The following is a 20,493-nucleotide window of genomic DNA, read 5'->3' on the forward strand; positions in this document are numbered from 1 at the left end:
TTCACATAGCGAACCGGAATCCCATATCTTATCTTCACACCCGTCCGTTAGTTGAGTTCCATGATATTTTCGTATGGGTGGTTGACATAAGGGTGATTGACACATAGAATTCTCTTTATCCCACCAATGCTTCCTTCTAGACCCATATACGGTGATTTTCGTTCTATCCTCATTCCTATACCTTAGAATTTTGGCCTTTATGATTTTTATAACGAATTTCCAACCACTACACAACTCTCTTTTATTCCTAACTCCACAAAGAGCTCTAAGTTGACCATCATTTTCAATTAAACCATATTCAAGTGAGAACGTGAAGCTTAGGGATAAGAGTTTTACCCACTTGAATGATGTGATGGATGGTGCTTTGGGAAGGGAGACCTCCCCACACTTAGACAATGCAAGGTCTACTTCTTTAGGCTCTTCTTTGGTTGCTTCCACCTCTTTGCAAGCTTCTTCAATTTCAACCTTTTCCCTTTTTTCACTTGGCTTGGTGTTGTCTTCAAGAACTTCATCTAGCCCAATGAGAGGTGATTCAATTTTGGATAGGAATTCATTGATGAGTGAATTCATCTCTTGATCAACCTCTTCATATTCTTCAATTTCAATATACACCATGCCATTTCTGTCTTCCTTGGGAGGTTGTGTACACTCTTTTATAATTTCAGCTTCATGTCCAATGGGAGGGGATTTCATTGTAGCGAGAAATTCATCCATGATGGAATCCATTTCTTGATAAGCTTCTTCCAAATCTCCAGCGATGGTATGCCTTGGAAGTTGTGCACCCTCCTCAACATCAATTTCAAGCTTATTGGAAGAGTGCTTCATGATGCTACATTCCCTTGGTCTTTCAACATCTCCTAAATCTTCAACCATTTCTTCCTTTTCCTCAATGATCATAGGCTCCTCCAATTGCTCCAACACCAAATTTGATTCCTCCTTTTCCACCGAATTTTCCAATTTTTCCTTCATACTTTGCTCTTCTTTTGACCTTTCCCATGTGGTTACGGAATTGCCTTGAGTCTTCAAACATTGGTGGGCTAGAGTATGCACCACCTTGGTCAAATTGGTCACAAACTCAAGTGTATCCCGCTTCATGGCTTCTTGTCCTTGAAGTAACAAAGTGAGAAGATCGTCTATTGGGGCTTGTGGTGGGTAAGAAGGTTCATTATCTTGGAGAGAGGGTTCATAATAGGAAGGTGGTTCTTCTTGGTAAGGTTGTGGAGATTGTGTGTATTGAGGTGGTTCTTGGGAGTAATCTTGGTAGGGTTGTGGTGGTTCTAAGGGTTCTTGCTCATAATGGTCATAAAAATATGGTATGGATGGTTGGTCATTTAATGGATATGGATTATAGAAAGGTGCTTGGTATGGAGAGGCTTGTGAGTATGGTTGAGGTTCATGTTGAGGATGAGATTCATAGGCATATGGTGGTGGCTCTTGAAAGTCACAAGGTGATTCACCATAGCCATTGGATTGGTATGCATCATAGAATGACTCTTCTTCATAGTGCATGGTTAGAGGTTGTTGCCATGAAGATTGATCATATGCACATGGCTCCTTCCACCTTTGATTGTCCCATCCTTGATACATGTTGCCATTAAAGTTCACATTTCCTACAACACAATTAGAACCAAACTCAAAACCAAAGTGAGAATTCATAGTGAGAGAACAAAATAAAACTAACAAGAAATTAAGAAACAAACAAAAGATAAACCTATTCACAATATTCACATATGTACAATAACCAATAACACAACACCATTGCAAATCCCCGGCAACGGCGCCATTTTGATGATTGGTTTTTTGATGGTTTAGAATTTCACTAATGAAATTTCGTTGTAAAGTATAGTTTCTAAACCAAACAATAATCCTTTCATATAAAAAGTTGTTTGTCACTAGTACAAACCCCTAAAATTTATACACCGAAGTATTTAAACCTCGGGTCGTTCTCCCTAGGATTTACAATAAAATGTTTTGTTATTGGTTGTGAGTTATTTTGGGGTTTTGGATAAGAAGCATGAAAAGTAAATGGTAATGAAAATAAACTAACAACTAACAAAGCTCTTGGCAAGATGTGAGAACTAGAAATCCTATCCTAGTTACCTTTCTCAATTGTGATGAGAATTGTTCATTGCTACCACTTAGTTAACCTCTAACCATGGAGGAAAGTCAAGTGGATGAATCAATTTGATTCCTCAAGTTCTAATCAACTCCTAAAGGAATGACTAGCTTTAGAGACATTCAAATCAATTAGCAACTTCTAATTATCAATCAACAAAAGAATTAGATAACTCAAGAGTCACTAATTACTCTACCTAGGCCAAGAGGAACAAAATCTACACTAAAATCCAACCAAGCATTTCATCAAACACTTGGAAGGCATAAAAGGAAAACATAGTAAATCAACAACAAGAACAAGATCTAACAACAATTATTGAAGGGAATTAACAACAACAATCAAAAGAAACACATTTATTATGAATTACCTTTATTGAATTGAAAGAGAGTAAAAGGAACAATACTAGATCTATAACAAAATACAAGAACAACATAAGAGAGATTATAACAAAAGAATGGAAGAAGAATGAATGTAACTACAAGGAAAATGATGTGTAGAAGTAGGAGAAAGCAAAGATTAAAACCTAGATCTAAGAACTAAACCTAATCCTCATTCTAGAGAGAAGTGAGAGCTTCTCTCTCTAAAACTCTAAAACTAATCCTCTAACTAAAACTATGCTTCCCTAATTGATTATTGGTCCAAGTCATTCCTTCCCCTTAATCCTTCATCCTTTTATTCCTTTCCCTTAGCAATTTGGCGCCAGAAATGGGTTCAGAAACCCTCTCAAATCGCCAGGCACGTGTTGCATTAGTGAGGTCATGTGCCGTCATCGACGCGTGCGCGCACGGTACGCGTGCGCGTCCCTGGCCTCTTTCGCAATGTGCGCGCGAGCGCCTTGTGCGCGTGCGCGTGCATGGCCTAGATCAATTCTTTGGCTTTTTTTTGTGCTTCTCTCCACTTGCATGCTTCCTTCCTTGCTCCCTTGATCCATGCCTAGCCTATTTCAATCCTGGAATTACTAGCAAACACATCAAGGCATCTTATGGAATCAGGGAAGAACTAGAATTCATCAAAATAAGGCTTAAAAAGCATGTTTTTACACTTAGGCACAAATACGGGAGAGATTACAAAACCATGCCAATTCATAGGTTAAATGCGAGAAAAGGTTATCAAAATACCCTAAATTCAATACAAGATAAACCGTCAAATTAGGGTTTATCAGCTACCAACCTCCTTTTCTCACTGACTCTGCTGAGGCAGCCACATCTTCAGCTGCCCCTTTCGCATCTACTATCCAAGCTCCGTCCACTACACCCCCACCTGCTCCTGAGCCCGTTTATCTTCTGGTGCATCGACACTTTAACCGCTTAGACCAGATGGAGCGCCACCACCAGCAGCAATATGAGAGGTCTGAGCGTCGCAACAGGCGACGTTATGAGAGGTCTGAGCGTCGCAACAGGCGACATTATGAGATGGCGACGCTATGAGCACCTCAAGCTGATGATTCGATCTGGTGGCGACATCCCCTCCGAGCCCGACGCACCTTCAGATACATCCGAGGAGGAGGCGAGTGATCATGCGGAAGAGGCACATACCCAGGCTGAGCAGGGAGGACCTGAGCACACTGCACCACACCATGAGGAGCACCACCACCTACAGGCCATAGATCCGGAGATTCCTCTATAGACAGAGCCTTCGCTTCAGCAGACCGCTCCTCCTACACTCACAGAGACTGTAGACCGTCGGCCCACCACTGAGACACCAGCAGCCCATCCTTCTAGAGATGACACTTCTTCACACCCAGCTTGAGTGAGTATGGAGGACGATGCTATATTTTAAGTGTGGAGAGGTCGCTATCTCTAGCATATATTTTTTGGTGAACCACTACAGACTCTTATCTTATTTTGTTCATTTTCTGTATTTTATTTGCTCATTTTTTCTCTTTTTTGCTTTTGCTGTATTTTTGAATTCTGCACTTTGGGCTGTATATATCTTAGATATTTTAGCTTAATTTGCACTTTTAGTTTACTAGTTATATATTAAGTGGATTAATTAGTATAGTTTGCCCTTTTAGCATATGATAAGTTGGTTTAATTGAAAATAAAAGAGTAAACTAGGAACTTTAGTAAATAAAAACAATCCACACGTCTTGTATATATAGCATTACATGTTAGTTAGTTAACAACATTTCTTCAAGGAGGAACACTAATATTTTAAGGGCCACCCTAAGATTTACATTGAGTTGAATGGAAACTCTTGATTTCTACTTGCATAACATACATAACTGATATATGATTTCTGAGCTAGAGAACACACAGCCTGTGAGTTTTGAGCTTAATTGTATGCTTACACCAAACCATAAATTTCATTCCTGTGTGTTTCACACTTCTTTTCTATGCTTGCAATCTTTATTTTGTTTTAATCTATATGTCCAATTATAGAATATAGATACATACCAAGAGATGATTGAGGCCATTATTTGTATTTATGCTCACTTGTCCCAAATAAGCCTACCTTATATGCCATCCTTGTTAGCCCCTGATGAGCGGATAATTTATACGCTTTTTGGCATTGTTTTTAGGTAGTTTTTAGTAAGTTCAAGCTACTTTTAGGGATGTTTTCATTAGTTTTTATGTTAAATTCACATTTCTGGACTTTACTATGAGTTTGTGTGTTTTTCTGTGATTTTAGGTAATTTCTGGCTGAAATTGAGGGACTTGAGCAAAACTCTGAAAAAGGCTGACAAAAAGGACTGCTGATGCTGTTGGAATCTGACCTACCTGCACTCGAAATGGATTTTCTAGAGCTACAGAACTCCAAATGCTGCGCTCTCAACGGCGTTAGAAAGTAGACATCCAGAGCTTTCCAGCAATACATAATAGTTTATACTTTATTCGGGAAATGACAACGTAAAGTGGCGCTCAACGCCAAGTACATGCTGCTGTCTGTAGTTAAACGCCAGAAACACGTCATAACCCAGAGTTGAACGCCGGAAACATGCTATAACTCGGCGTTCAACTCCAAGAAAAGCCTCAGCTCGTGGATAGATCAAGCTCAGCCCAAGAATACACCAAGTGGGGCCCGGAAGTGGATTTATGCATCAATTACTTACTCATGTAAACCCTAGTAGCTAATCTAGTATATATAGAACATTTAACTATTGTATTAGACATCTTTTGACCATTCAGTCTTTTGATCACGTTATGGGGGCTGGCCATTCGGCCATGCCTGAACTTTTCACTCATGTATTTTCAACAGTGGAGTTTCTGCACATCATAGATTAAGGGTGTGGAGCTCTGCTGTACCTCAAGTTTCAATACAATTACTATTACTTTCTATTCAATCCTCTTTTATTCTTATTCCAAGATATACGTTGCACTTCAACTTGATGAATGTGATGATCTGTGACACTCATCATCATTCTCACCTATGAACGCACGTGACTGACAACCACTTCCGTTCTACCTTAGGCCGGGCGCATATCTCTTAGATTCCCCAACAGAATCTTCGTGGTATAAGCTAGATAGATGGCGGCATTCATGGGAATCCAGAAAGTCTAACCTTGTCTGTGGTATTCCGAGTAGGATTCCGGTATTGAATGACTGTGACGAGCTTCAAACTCCTGAAGGCTGGGTGTTAGTGACAGACGCAAAAGAATCAAGGGATTCTATTCCAACCTGATTGAGAACCGACAGATGATTAGCCGTACTGTAACATAGCATTTGGACCATTTTCACTGAGAGGATGGGATGTAGCCATCGGCAAGGGTGATGCCTCCAGACGATTAGCCATGCAGTGACAGCGCATAGGACCATTTTCCCGAGAGGATGAAAAGTAGCCACTGACGATGGTGATGCCCTACATACAGCTTGCCATGGAAAGGAGTAAGAAGGATTGGATGAAAGCAATAGAAAAACAGAGATTCGAAAGGATTCTAGCATCTCCACACGCTTATCTGAAGTTCCCACTATTGATTTACATAAGTATTTCTATCCTATTTTATTTTCCATTTATTATTAATTTTCGAACCTATCATGAATCAATTTAATCTGCCTAACTGAGATTTACAAGGTGACCATAGCTTGCTTCATACCAACAATCTCTGTGGGATCGACCCTTACTCACGTAAGGTATTACTTGGATGACCCAGTACACTTGCTGGTTAAGTTGAACGGAGTTGTGGAAAGAAAGTTGGTGCGCGAAATTGTGAACAATACTTTTTCACAACTCAAATAATCCCCGGTAATGGCTCCAAGAACTTGGTGCGCCTAATACCATGGCATTACACAACTTCGCACAACTAACCAGCAAGTGTACTGGGTCGTCCAAGTAATAAAACCTTACGTGAGTAAGGGTCGATCCCACGGAGATTGTTAGTATTGAAGCAAGCTATGGTCATCTTGTAAATCTTAGTCAGGCAGACTCAAATGTATATGATGATGATAAACGAAAATAACAGAAAAGGTAAAGATAGAGATACTTATGTATATCATTGGTGTATGAGCTTCAGACAAGTGTATGAAGATGCCTTCCCTTCCGTCTCTCTGCTTTCCTACAGTCTTCATCCAATCCTTCTTACTCCTTTCCATGGCAAACTTGTGTAGGGTCTCACTGTTGTCAGCAGCTACCTCCCATCCGCGCAGTGAAAGCTAATGCAGAGCACTCTGTCACAGTGCCGCCAATCACCGGTTTGGTTCCCTCCCCTACCGGAATAGAATCACTCTTTTGCGTCTGTCACTAACGCCCAGTAGGTTACAGGTTTGAAGCACGTCACAGTCATTCAGTCATTGAATCCTACTCAGAACACCACAGACAAGGTTAGACCTTCCGGATTCTCTTGAATGCCGCCATCAGTTCTTGCCTATACCACGAAGACTCTGATCTCATGGAATGGCTGGCTCGTTTGTCAGACGAGCACTCGGTTGTCAGGCGATCAACCATGCATCATGCAATCAGAAATCCAAGAGATATTCACTAAAGCCTTGAATGCTTGTAGAACAAGAATGGTTGTCAGTCATCTTGTTCATAGGTTGAAGAACAAGTGATATCTTAGATAAAGAACAAGCGGAGTTGAATGGAAGAACAATAGTAATTGCATTAATACTCGAGGTACAGCAGAGCTCCACACCCTTAATCTATGGTGTGTAGAAACTCCACCGTTGAAAATACATAAGAACAAAGGTTAGGCATGGCCGAATGGCCAGCCTCCCAAAGGTCTAAGATAGCATAAAACAAAGATAGCTACTCAGATGTCGTCTCTTCGACTCTCCGACTCTCTGTCATACAATAGTAGAAGGTCCTACTTATAGAAAACTATTACATAGATGAGTAAATGACATAAAAATCCACTTCCGGGCCCACTTGGTGTGTGCTTGGGCTGAGCAATCAAGGAAATTCGTGTAGAGACCCTTTCTGGAGTTAAACGCCAGCTCCCATGCCAGTTTGGGCGTTTAACTCCAACTTTTATTCCTGTTCCGGCGTTTAACGCTGGAATTTCTGAGGCCGGATTGCTTCGCGGGTTTGGGCCATCAGATCTTGGATAAAGTATGGACTCTTATATATTGCTGGAAAGCCCTGGATGTCTACTTTCCAACGCCGTTGAGAGCGCGCCAATTGGGCTTCTGTAGCTCCAGAAAATCCACTTCGAGTGCAGGGAGGTCAGAATCCAACAGCATCTGCAGTCCTTTTGGTCTCTGAATCAGATTTTTGCTCAAGTCCCTCAATTTCAGCCAGAAAATACCTGAAATCACAGAAAAACACACAAACTCATAGTAAAGTCCAGAAAAGTGAATTTTAAATAAAAACTAATAAAAATATACTAAAATCTAACTAAAAGATATCAAAAACATACTAAAAACAATGCCAAAAAGTATACAAATTATCCGCTCATCACAACACCAAACTTAAATTGTTGCTTGTCCTCAAGCAACTGAAAATCAAATAAGATAAAAAGAAGAGAATATGCAATGAATTCCAAAAACATCTGTGAAGATCAGTATTAATTAGATGAGCGGGGCTTTTAACTTTTTGCTTCTGAACAGTTTTGGCATCTCAATCTCTCCTTTGAAATCCAGAATGGTTGGCTTCTTTAGGAACTCAGAGTCCAGATAGTGTTAATGATTCTCCTAGTGAAGTATGATGATTCTTGAACATAGCTATTTATTGAGTCTTGGCTGTGGCCCAAAGCACTCTGTCTTCCAGTATTACCACCGGATACATACATGCCACAGACACATAATTGGGTGAACCTTTTCAGATTGTGACTCAGCTTTGCTAAAGTCCCCAATTAGAGGTGTCCAGGGTTCTTAAGCACACTCTTATTTACCTTGGATCACAACTCTTATTCTTTCTTTTTCTTTCTTTTTTCGATTTTTTTTTTTTTTTTTTTTGAATAGCTTTTTCTTGCTTCAAGAATCATTTTATTTATTTTTTCAGATCCTCAGTAACATGTCTCCTTTTTCATCATTCTTTCAAGAGCCAACATTCATGAACCACAAATTCAAGATACATATGCACTGTTTAAGCATACATTCAGAGAACAAAAATATTGCCACCACATCAAAATAATTAAACTATTATAAAATTCAAAATTCATGCAATTCTTCCTTTTTCAATTAAGCACATTTTTATTCAAGAAAGGTGATGGATTCATAGGACATTCATAACTTTAAGGCATAGACACTAAGACACTAATGATCATAAGACACAAACATGGATAACATAAAGCATAGAATTCGAAAAACAGAGAGATAAAGAACAAGGAAATCAAGGAATGGGTCCACCTTAGTGATGGCGGCTCTTCCTTGCTTTTGAAGGTCCTATGGAGTGCTTGAGCTCCTCAATGTCTCTTCCTTGTCTTTGTTGTTCCTCCCTCATGATTCTTTGATCTTCTCTAATCTCATGAAGGATGATGGAGTGTTCTTGGTGCTCCGCCCTTAGTTGTCCCATGTTGGGACTCAATTCTCCTAGGGAGGTGTTCAGTTGCTCCCAATAGTTGTATGGAGGAAAATGCATCCCTTGAGGTGTCTCAGGGATCTCATGATGAGAGGGCTCCCTTGTGTACTCCATCCTTTGTTTAGTGATGGGCTTGTCCTCATCAATGGGGGTGTCTCCCTCTATGTCAACTCCAACTGAATAACAGAGGTGACAAATGAGGTGAGGAAAGGCTAATCTTGCCAAAGTGGAGGTCTTGTCCGCCACTTTATAGAGTTCTTGAGCTATAACCTCATGAACTTCTATTTCTTCTCTAATCATGATACTATGGATCATGATGGCCCGGTCTATGGTCACTTCGGACCGGTTGCTAGTGGGAATGATTGAGCGTTGTATGAACTCTAACCATCCTCTAGCTACGGGCTTGAGGTCATGCCTTCTTAATTGAACCGGCTTTCCTCTTGAGTCTTGCCTCCATTGTGCGCCCTCTTCACATATGACTGTGAGGACTTGGTCCAACCTTTGATCAAAGTTGACCCTTCTAGTGTAAGGATGCTCATCTCCTTACATCATGGGCAAGTTGAACGCCATCCTCACACTCTCCGGACTGAAATCCAAGTATTTCCCCCGAACCATAGTAAGATAATTCTTTGGATTCGGGTTCACACTTTGGTCATGGTTCTTGGTGATCCATGCATTGGCATAGAACTCTTGAACCATCAAGATTCCGACTTGTTGAATGGGGTTGGTAAGTACTTCCCAACCTCTTCTTCGGATCTCATGGCGGATCTCCGGATATTCACCCTTTTTGAGTGAAAAAGGGACTTCGGGGATCACCTTCTTCAAGGCCACAACTTCATAGAAGTGGTCTTGATGCACCTTTGAGAGGAATCTATCCATCTCCCATGACTCGGAGGTGGAAGCCTTTGCCTTCCCTTTCCTCTTTTTAGAGGTTTCTCCGGCCTTTGGTGCCATAATGGTTATGGAAAAACGAAAAAGCAACGCTTTTACCACACCAAACTTAAAATGTTTGCTCGTCCTCGAGCAAAAGAAGAAAGAAGGGAGTAGAAGAAGAAGAAATGAGGAAGAGGGAGATGGAGGTGTATTCGGCCAAAGGGGGAAGAAGTGGTGTTTAGGTTGTGTGGAAATGAAGGGTGTAAAGAGGGGTTTATATAGGAGAGAGGGGGATGAAAGTTCGGTCATTTGAGGGTGGGTTTGGGAGGGAAAGTGGTTTGAGTTTGAAGTGTGAGGTTGGTGGGGTTTTATGAAGGATGGATGTGAGTGGTGAAGAGAAAGATGGGATTTGATAGGTGAGGGGTTTTTGGGGAAGAGGTGTTGAGGTGATTGGTGAATGGGGAAGAAGAGAGAGTGATTGTAGGGTCCTGTGGGGTCCACAGATCCTGTAGTAGGGTCCTGTGGGGTCCACAGATCCTGTAGTGTCAAGGAAAAGGCATCCCTGCACCAATTGGCACCAAAATCCACGTTTTGGGCCAATTCTGGCGTTAAACGCCGGGCTGGTGCCCATTCCTGGCGTTTAACGCCAGGTTTTATACCTTTACTGGCGTTTAACGCCAGTTTGGTGCCCCTTTCTGGCGTTAAACGCCCAGAAAGGTGCCAGACTGGGCGTTAAACGCCCATCTGCTAGGCTGACTGGCGTTTGAACACCAGCAGCATCTTCCTCCAGGGTGTGCTGTTTTTCTTCCTGTTTTTCATTCTGTTTTTGCTTTTTTCATTATTTTTATGACTTCTTATGATCATCAACCTACAAAAAAGATAAAATAACAAAAGAAAATAATTAATTATAAATCATTGGGTTGCCTCCCAACAAGCGCTTCTTTACTGTCACTAGCTTGACAGAGGTCTCTCATGGAGCCTCAGAAATGCTCAGAACCGTGTTGGACCTTTCCAACACCAAACTTAGAGTTTGAATGTGGGGGTTCAACACCAAACTTAGAGTTTGGTTGTGGCCTCCCAACACCAAACTTAGAGTTTGACTGTGGGGGCTCTGCTTGGCTCTGTTTTGAGAGAAGCTCTTCATGCTTCTTCTCCATGATGATAGAGGGATATCCTTGGGCCTTAAACACCATGGATTCTTCATTCACTTGAATGATCAACTCTCCTCCATCAACATCAATCACAGCCTTTGCTGTGGCTAGGAATGGTCTGCCAAGGATGATGGATTCATCCATGCACTTCCCAGTCTCTAGGACTATGAAATCAGTAGGGATGTAATGGTCTTCAACCTTAACCAGAACATCCTCTACAAGTCCATAGGCTTGTTTTCTTGAGTTGTCTGCCATCTCTAGTGAGATTTTTGCAGCTTGCACCTCAAAGATCCCTAATTTCTCCATTACAGAGAGGGGCATGAGGTTCACACTTGACCCTAAGTCACACAAGGCCTTCTTGAAGGTCATGGTGCCTATGGTACAAGGTATAGAAAACTTCCCAGGATCCTGCCTCTTTTGAGGCAGTTTCTGCCTAGACAAGTTATCCAGTTCTTTGGTGAGCAAGGGAGGTTCATCTTCCCAAGTCTCATTTCCAAATAACTGGTCATTTAGCTCCATGATTGCTCCAAGGTATTTAGCAACTTGCTCTTCAGTGACATACTCATCCTCTTCAGAGGAAGAATACTCATCAGAGCTCATGAAAGGCAGTAGTAAGTCCAAGGGAATCTCTATGGTCTCAGTTTGAGCCTCAGATTCCCAAGGTTCCTCATTGGGGAACTCACTGGAGGCCAGTGCACGCCCATTGAGGTCTTCCTTAGTGGCGTTCACTGCCTCTTCTTCCTCCCAGAATTCGGCCATATTGATGGCTTTGCACTCTCCTTTTGGATTTTCTTCAGTGTTACTTGGGAGAGTGCTTGGAGGAAGTTCAGTAATTTTCTTGCTCAGCTGACCCACTTGTCCTTCCAAGTTTCTAATGGAGGATCTTGTTTCATTCATGAAACTTTGAGTGGTCTTTATTAGATCAGAGACCATGGTTGCTAAGTCAGAATTATTCTGCTTAGAACTCTCTGTCTGTTGCTGAGAAGATGATGGAAAAGGCTTGCCATTGCTAAGCCTGTTTCTTCCACCATTATTATTGAAACCTTGTTGAGGTCTCTCTTGATTCTTCCATGAGAGGTTTGGGTGATTTCTCCATGAAGAATTATAGGTATTACCATAGGGTTCTCCTAGGTAATTCACCTCTTCCATGGAAGGGTTCTCAGGATCATAGGCTTCTTCCTCAGATGAAGCATCCTTAGTACTGTTTGGTGCATTTTGCATTCCAGACAGACTTTGAGAAATCAAATTGACTTGTTGAGTCAATATTTTGTTCTGAGCCAATATGGCATTCAGAGCATCAATCTCAAGAACTCCTTTCTTCTGACCAGTCCCATTGTTCACAGGATTCCTCTCAGAAGTGTACATGAATTGGTTATTTGCAACCATTTCAATCAGTTCTTGAGCTTCTGCAGGCGTCTTCTTCAAATGAAGAGATCCTCCTGCAGAGCTATCCAAAGACATCTTGGATAGTTCAGAGAGACCATCATAGAAAATACCTATGATGCTCCATTCAGAAAGCATGTCAGATGGACATCTTCTGATTAATTGTTTGTATCTTTCCCAAGCTTCATAGAGGGATTCTCCATCCTTCTGTCTGAAGGTTTGGACTTCCACTCTAAGCTTACTCCATCTTTGTGGAGGAAAGAACTTTGCCAAGAAGGCATTGACTAGCTTTTCCCAAGAGGCCAGGCTTTCTTTAGGTTGAGAGTCCAACCATATTCTAGCTCTGTCTCTCACAGCAAAAGGGAATAGCATCAGTCTATAGACCTCAGGGTTAACCCCATTAGTCTTGACTGTGTCACAGATTTGCAAGAACTCAGCTAAAAACTGATGAGGATCTTCCATTGGAAGTCCATGAAAATTGCAATTCTGTTGCATTAGAGAAACTAATTGAGGCTTAAGCTCAAAGTTGTTTGCTCCAATGGCAGGGATTGAGATGCTTCTCCCATAGAAATCAGGAGTAGGTGCAGTAAAGTCACCAAGCACCTTCCTTGCATTGTTGGCATTGTTGTTGTTTTCGGCTGCCATGTCTTCTCCCTTGAAGAATTCGGTCAAGCCTTCTAAAGAGAGTTGTGCTTTGGCTTCTCTTAGCTTTCTCTTCAAGGTCCTTTCAGGTTCAGGATCAGCTTCAACAAGAATGCCTTTGTCTCTGCTTCTGCTCATAAGAAATAGAAAAAGAAGAAGAGAATGTGGAATCCTCTATGTCACAGTATAGAGATTCCTTGAAATGTCAGAGGAAAAGAGAAATAGTAAGAAGAAGGAGAAGGAGAATTCGAATTTTAATAGATAAAATTCGAATTGTGCATTTAGAAGGAGTAGTACTCCATAAATAGAAGGATGTGGGAAGGAGGGAAGAGAATTTTCGAAAATTCAATTAAAAAAATTTGAAAACATTTTGAAAAATGTTAATTGATTTTCGAAAATCAAAGTGGAAAAGAGATAAAGTGATTTTTGAAAAAGATTTTGAAATTAGAAATTAAAAAGATTTGATTGAGAACTATTTTGAAAAAGATGTGGTTAAAAAGATTTAATTGAAAAGTTATGGGTTTAAAAAGATGTGATTGAGAAGATATGATTTGAAAACATTTTGAAAAGATATGATTTTGAAAATTGATGACTTGCCTAACAAGAAAAGATATGATTGAAACATTTAAACCTTTCTCAACAGAAAAGGCAACAATCTTGTGATGTTCAATCAAATCATTAATTGTTGGTAAGTATCTTTTTAAAAGGAAAGAAATTGAATTTGAAAACATTTGATTGAGAAGATTTGATTTGAAAAAGATTTGATTTGAAAAACTAAGAAAAATTGATTTTGAAAACAAAATCTTCCCCCTGGCACCATCCTGGCGTTAAACGCCCAGAATGGTATACATTCTGGCGTTTAACGCCCAAAATGCACCCCTTTTGGGCGTTAAACGCCCAACCAGGTGCCCTGGCTGGCGTTTAAACGCCAGTCTGCCTTCTTCACTGGGCATTTTTGAATGCTCAGCTTTTTCTGTATAATTCCTCTGCAGTTGGTTCTGAATCTTCAATTCCTTGTATCATTGACTTGAAAAGACTCAAATTAAAAATATTTTTTGGATTTTTCTATTAATCAAAATGCAACAAGAATCAAATAACAATGCATGCAAGACACCAAACTTAGCAGTTTGTGCACTACTGACACTAACAATATGAGAATGCATATGAGACACACAAAATACTTCAAGTCAATAGAATTCAAAGATCAAAACAAGAAATATATGCATGAATTCGAAAATTATAACAAAAACATGCATTTGACACTAAACTTAAGATGAGACTCTAGACTCAAACAAGAAACATAAATCTTTTTGGTCTTTTTATGGTTTTATAAATTTTTTTTTTGTGTTTTTCGAAAATTAAGTGGAAAAAGGCATCAAAATTCTTAATGAGAATTCCAGGAATCAGTGCAATGCTAGTCTAAGACTCCGGTCCAGGAATTAGACATGGCTTCACAGCCAGCCAAGCTTCCAAGGAAAGCTTCGGTCCAAAACACTAGACATGACCAAAGGTCAGCCAAATCTTAGCAAATCACTGCTCCAAGAGCAAGATTGATACGAAATCAACAAGCTCTTGTGGTGATAAGTTGAAACCTCGGTCCAATCAGATTAGACATGGCTTCTCAGCCAGCCAGATTTCAACAAATCATCATGAAACTCTAGAATTCACCTTCAAGAATTTCGAAAAAAAAAATACCTAATCTAAGCAACAAGATGAACCGTCAGTTGTCCAGCCTAAACAATCCCGGGCAATAACACCAAGAACTTGATGTTGTTGCCGGATCTTGGCATCTGATGTTACCACAAGCTTGCTCAAAACATGAACAATCCCCGGCAACGGCGCCAAAAACTTGGTGTTGTTGCCGGATCAAAATATGGCACTGTTATTGCAGGGAACAAATGCGAAACTGTAGTTAGGACATTTAATTCCCCGGCAACGGCGCCAAAAACTTGGTGCGCGAAATTGTGAACAATACTTTTTCACAACTCAAATAATCCCCGGTAATGGCTCCAAGAACTTGGTGCGCCTAATACCATGGCATTACACAACTTCGCACAACTAACCAGCAAGTGTACTGGGTCGTCCAAGTAATAAAACCTTACGTGAGTAAGGGTCGATCCCACGGAGATTGTTAGTATTGAAGCAAGCTATGGTCATCTTGTAAATCTTAGTCAGGCAGACTCAAATGTATATGATGATGATAAACGAAAATAACAGAAAAGGTAAAGATAGAGATACTTATGTATATCATTGGTGTATGAGCTTCAGACAAGTGTATGAAGATGCCTTCCCTTCCGTCTCTCTGCTTTCCTACAGTCTTCATCCAATCCTTCTTACTCCTTTCCATGGCAAACTTGTGTAGGGTCTCACTGTTGTCAGCAGCTACCTCCCATCCGCGCAGTGAAAGCTAATGCAGAGCACTCTGTCACAGTGCCGCCAATCACCGGTTTGGTTCCCTCCCCTACCGGAATAGAATCACTCTTTTGCGTCTGTCACTAACGCCCAGTAGGTTACAGGTTTGAAGCACGTCACAGTCATTCAGTCATTGAATCCTACTCAGAACACCACAGACAAGGTTAGACCTTCCGGATTCTCTTGAATGCCGCCATCAGTTCTTGCCTATACCACGAAGACTCTGATCTCATGGAATGGCTGGCTCGTTTGTCAGACGAGCACTCGGTTGTCAGGCGATCAACCATGCATCATGCAATCAGAAATCCAAGAGATATTCACTAAAGCCTTGAATGCTTGTAGAACAAGAATGGTTGTCAGTCATCTTGTTCATAGGTTGAAGAACAAGTGATATCTTAGATAAAGAACAAGCGGAGTTGAATGGAAGAACAATAGTAATTGCATTAATACTCGAGGTACAGCAGAGCTCCACACCCTTAATCTATGGTGTGTAGAAACTCCACCGTTGAAAATACATAAGAACAAAGGTTAGGCATGGCCGAATGGCCAGCCTCCCAAAGGTCTAAGATAGCATAAAACAAAGATAGCTACTCAGATGTCGTCTCTTCGACTCTCCGACTCTCTGTCATACAATAGTAGAAGGTCCTACTTATAGAAAACTATTACATAGATGAGTAAATGACATAAAAATCCACTTCCGGGCCCACTTGGTGTGTGCTTGGGCTGAGCAATCAAGGAAATTCGTGTAGAGACCCTTTCTGGAGTTAAACGCCAGCTCCCATGCCAGTTTGGGCGTTTAACTCCAACTTTTATTCCTGTTCCGGCGTTTAACGCTGGAATTTCTGAGGCCGGATTGCTTCGCGGGTTTGGGCCATCAGATCTTGGATAAAGTATGGACTATTATATATTGCTGGAAAGCCCTGGATGTCTACTTTCCAACGCCGTTGAGAGCGCGCCAATTGGGCTTCTGTAGCTCCAGAAAATCCACTTCGAGTGCAGGGAGGTCAGAATCCAACAGCATCTGCAGTCCTTTTTGGTCTCTGAATCAGATTTTTGCTCAAGTCCCTCAATTTCAGCCAGAAAATACCTGAAATCACAGAAAAACACACAAACTCATAGTAAAGTCCAGAAAAGTGAATTTTAAATAAAAACTAATAAAAATATACTAAAATCTAACTAAAAGATATCAAAAACATACTAAAAACAATGCCAAAAAGTATACAAATTATCCGCTCATCAAAAGTGCTGAGTTAATTTTTATGCACATGCCAAAGAGCCATTATTGTTGATCACAATTTCGTCCACCACCCCCCTTGAGCCTTTTAACCCCCTTCTAATTCATAACCACATTACTAGCCTTAAGCAGAAAAACAAAATGAAAATCCCAAGTTGAATCATTGGTTAGCTTAAGATAGATATTGTGTATAATTTAAGTGTGGGGAATTTCATGGAAACATTGGATGATAGAGATAAAGTAGGGATTTAAATTGAATAAGTTATCTAAAAAATTTGGGAAGCATGCTCATGTAAATAATTAAATTACCATGTGCATTAAAAAAATAGTATTTAAATAAGGGGATACAAAAATTATCCCAATGCAATTATAAAGAATCAATGTACATGGGACAAAATTCAAAAATAAATTTGGTGCAACATGTGATACAAAAGTAGGAAAATTTTAGGTAGCTAGGTAAGAGAACTTTGAAATTATAAAGTACGTATGTTAAGTGAAATCTTAGACTAATCAAGGATTCACTTTGTTAGCTCACTTAGCCTTATATGTATATCCTTACCCTTACCTCGGCCCCATTACAACATGAGAAAAGACCTCATGATTTTTGTATGCCTATATTCCACATTTGTTGACTGGTTAGAGGAAAAACAAGGTTTTAGAAAAGCATGACTAGAAAACAAAAGAGTGATTAACCCCAAACACTGAGTGACTAGAGAGTAAACACAAAATCCAGTGAGGGTTCAATAGCTCATTCTCATATATCCATATATAATTATTAATTGTCTTGCAAGTTGTGAACTATCTTAACTCAACTTAATTGTAACTGTGCTGTAATATGATTTGGCTTTAATTGTACATATATGATTCCTTGAAGATATGAATTAATTTAACTACATGTAAGCTTTATATACAAGTGAATAATAACTAGAATTGCATGACTTATTTAGGTAGTTTGTATTTAGAATAGATTGCATTGCATAAGATTTCACCATTTTACCTTTACTCTTTTCTCTTGGATTTAGCATGAGGACATGCTAATGTTTAAGCGTGGGAGGTTGATAAACCACTATTTTATGCTTTATCTTGTGCTTAAATTGATTGATTTTATCAATTCTTCACCCACTAATTCATGTAAATTGTATAGTTTCACTATTCCTTCCTTGTTCTATGATATATGAGAAAACATGTTTCCTATTCTTTAAAAATATTAAATTTAATTATCCTTTATTACCATTCGATGCCGTGATCTGTGTATTGCGTACTTTTAGGTTTTATAGGGCAGGAATGACTTAAAGGATGGAAAGAAAACATACAAAAATAGAGGAAAAGCACAAAATGGAGTTTTTGAAGAAACTGCAGTGACGCAAACGCATGGGCGACGCGAGCGCGTGCTTTGCGCAAATTGGTATCGGCACGAATGCGCGCATGACGCGAACGCGTGACTCGCGAAACACAACTGACGCAGACGCGTGACTGACGCGACCGCGTGACCCACGCGGACGCGTGACGTGCACGATCTGCAGAATCTGCAGAAGTCGACCCCAACGACTTTTGGACTTTTTTTGGTCCTGATCCAAGCTCAGAGAACACATATTAAAGGCTATAAGTGGGGGAATCCATTCATTCATCAAGATACTTTATAGAACATACATTCATACATAGTTTTAGGTTTAGATGTAGTTTTTACAGAGAGAGGTTCTCTCCTCTCTCTTAGGATTTAGGATTAGGATTCCTCCTAAAGGAATTAGGATTTCATCTTTTCAATCACAGGTTCAATGTTCCTTTTACTTATTTTCTCAATTTAGTTTATGAACTCTTTATGTTTAGATTGATTTTCTATTTAATATAATTTGAGGTATTTTAGAATTATGATTGCTTTCCTTAATTTATATAAATAATTTAGATTTTCCCCTTTTTGCTTTGGTTGATTAATTAGTGACTCTTGAGTTGTCAAACTCATCATGATTGATAATTGATATCTTTGCTGATTGATTTAGATTCCTATAACTCTAGTCTTTTCTTAGGAGTTGACTAGGACTTTAGGTGTTAAATTGATTTATCCACTTGACTTACTTTCATAGTTAGAGGTTGACTCAGTGGGAGCAAAAATATAATTCTCATCACCATTGATAAGGATAACTAGGATAGGACTTCCTGTTTTCATACCTTGCCAAGAGTTTTTATAATTATTAATTTATTTTTCCTGTCATTTAAATTACTTGTTCCTTATTTCAAAAACCCAAAATATTGTTTTCTATAACCAATAATAAATCATACTTCCCTTCAATTCCTTGAGAAGATGACCCGAGGTTTGAATACTTCAGTTTATAAATTTTATTGGGTTTGTTACTTGTGACAACCAAACGTTTGTACGAAAGGATTTTCTGTTGGTTTAGAAGCTATACTTACAACGCGATTATATTTGTGAATTTCTTAATTGACAGGAAATCTAGTTCGTTAAGGCTGTTTATCTCCCTTGGATTGGTATGTGTCCTTTGTGGAGGTTGGTGTGGCATCCATGTTCTTGAATAGCATTCCTTCTTCTAATCCAAAGTTAAGGTCGTTGGCAGGGTTGCTCGCCATGGTGATAGAATGACTTCCAGGTTCTCCGGCAACGGCGCCAATGTTCCGAGGGTTACCTGAAACTGAAGGTCGATCTTGGATGAGATCTTCTGATGTGATCGGAGCTGTTGTGTTCGACTTGCTGGATTTTGAGGTGCTGCTGATCGTTGGTCACCAGAGGGTGGTGGTACCTACAAGAGACTCCAACGCTTAAGTTAGCACGGGCTTTAGGCAGGTTTTTTGTAGAATCAGAGTATGAGTTATACCTGGGTACTCCAGTGTATTTATAATAGTGGGGAGTGACCTTCCTTGAGATAAATTTAGTTATCTTATCTTATCTTTTTGTGGGTGGGATCACTTATCTTTTGGCCAGCCACCTTCAGGTGGGCTGTATCCTTCTGCTTTGGGACTGTTTTAAGCCTCTGGTGATTTGGTCGAGCTCTTTGAGAAGAGGTCGGTGAAGACCAACCTTGCAAGAGGTCGGTCGCTTTTGTCTTCGTCCAGTACTGACTTTGTAGCTCGGACCGGTGTATGAACGGTCAGCTTAAAGACAATTGACATTCTCAATGTCAATTGACACAATCAATTTAAAATCACTTGACACTCTTATTGTCAATTGACATTTATACTTCAACCTGTCAACAGATAAGATAAATATTAATGGACAACCTCAATTTGTCGAAGGTAAGATAAATGTTAATAGGATCTTGACGAGTGCTAAAAACCGGTTTAGAAAATTCACAAGTTTAAAGCTCAAGATTCGTTGTAGTTCTAAAGCGAAATTCAACATTTTTCAAAGTTTAGTAAAAGTGTCACAAGTTCAAAACAATAAACAGAAGTTTTTGGCGTTGGTTCTCTTGGACTTGCAATAGTGTATACAATCATTGGCTATGAAAATCGGGGAATTTGAGCGCAATTACAGAAATATAAATAGACTAAAAATTAAAAGAGTACTTAATAATTAAATTCTAAGAAAATAAAATCAAAGAGCAATTAAATGACTAATTAAGCAAGTATAGAATAACAGAGCAACAATTAAAGTGATAAATATACTAAAAAGCAACTAAATTAAATTAGAAATGATTAAAGTAATGAACAAATAAAGAGGAAAAAGTCAAGTGCTAAAAGATCTTGGCTAGGGTTGAGAGTCAAGAATCGTTATCCTTGTCATTAACTACAAACAAAATAAGTATTAAGTGTTAATCTCACTTCGTCAACCTCTACAT

At 39.7% G+C, this 20,493-nt stretch overlaps 1 non-coding gene across 1 annotated transcript; it reads left to right on the plus strand.

Annotated features, from left to right (window-relative positions):
- The first annotated feature begins 12,553 nt into the window (after positions 1-12,553).
- LOC130952853 (small nucleolar RNA R71) lies at positions 12,554-12,657 on the plus strand. Its single transcript, XR_009075029.1, has one exon. It is a non-coding gene; the product is annotated as a small nucleolar RNA R71 (small nucleolar RNA).
- The last annotated feature ends 7,836 nt before the right edge of the window (positions 12,658-20,493 follow it).

This window comes from Arachis stenosperma, chromosome 9, assembly GCF_014773155.1.
Source record: "Arachis stenosperma cultivar V10309 chromosome 9, arast.V10309.gnm1.PFL2, whole genome shotgun sequence".
NCBI lineage: Eukaryota > Viridiplantae > Streptophyta > Magnoliopsida > Fabales > Fabaceae > Arachis > Arachis stenosperma.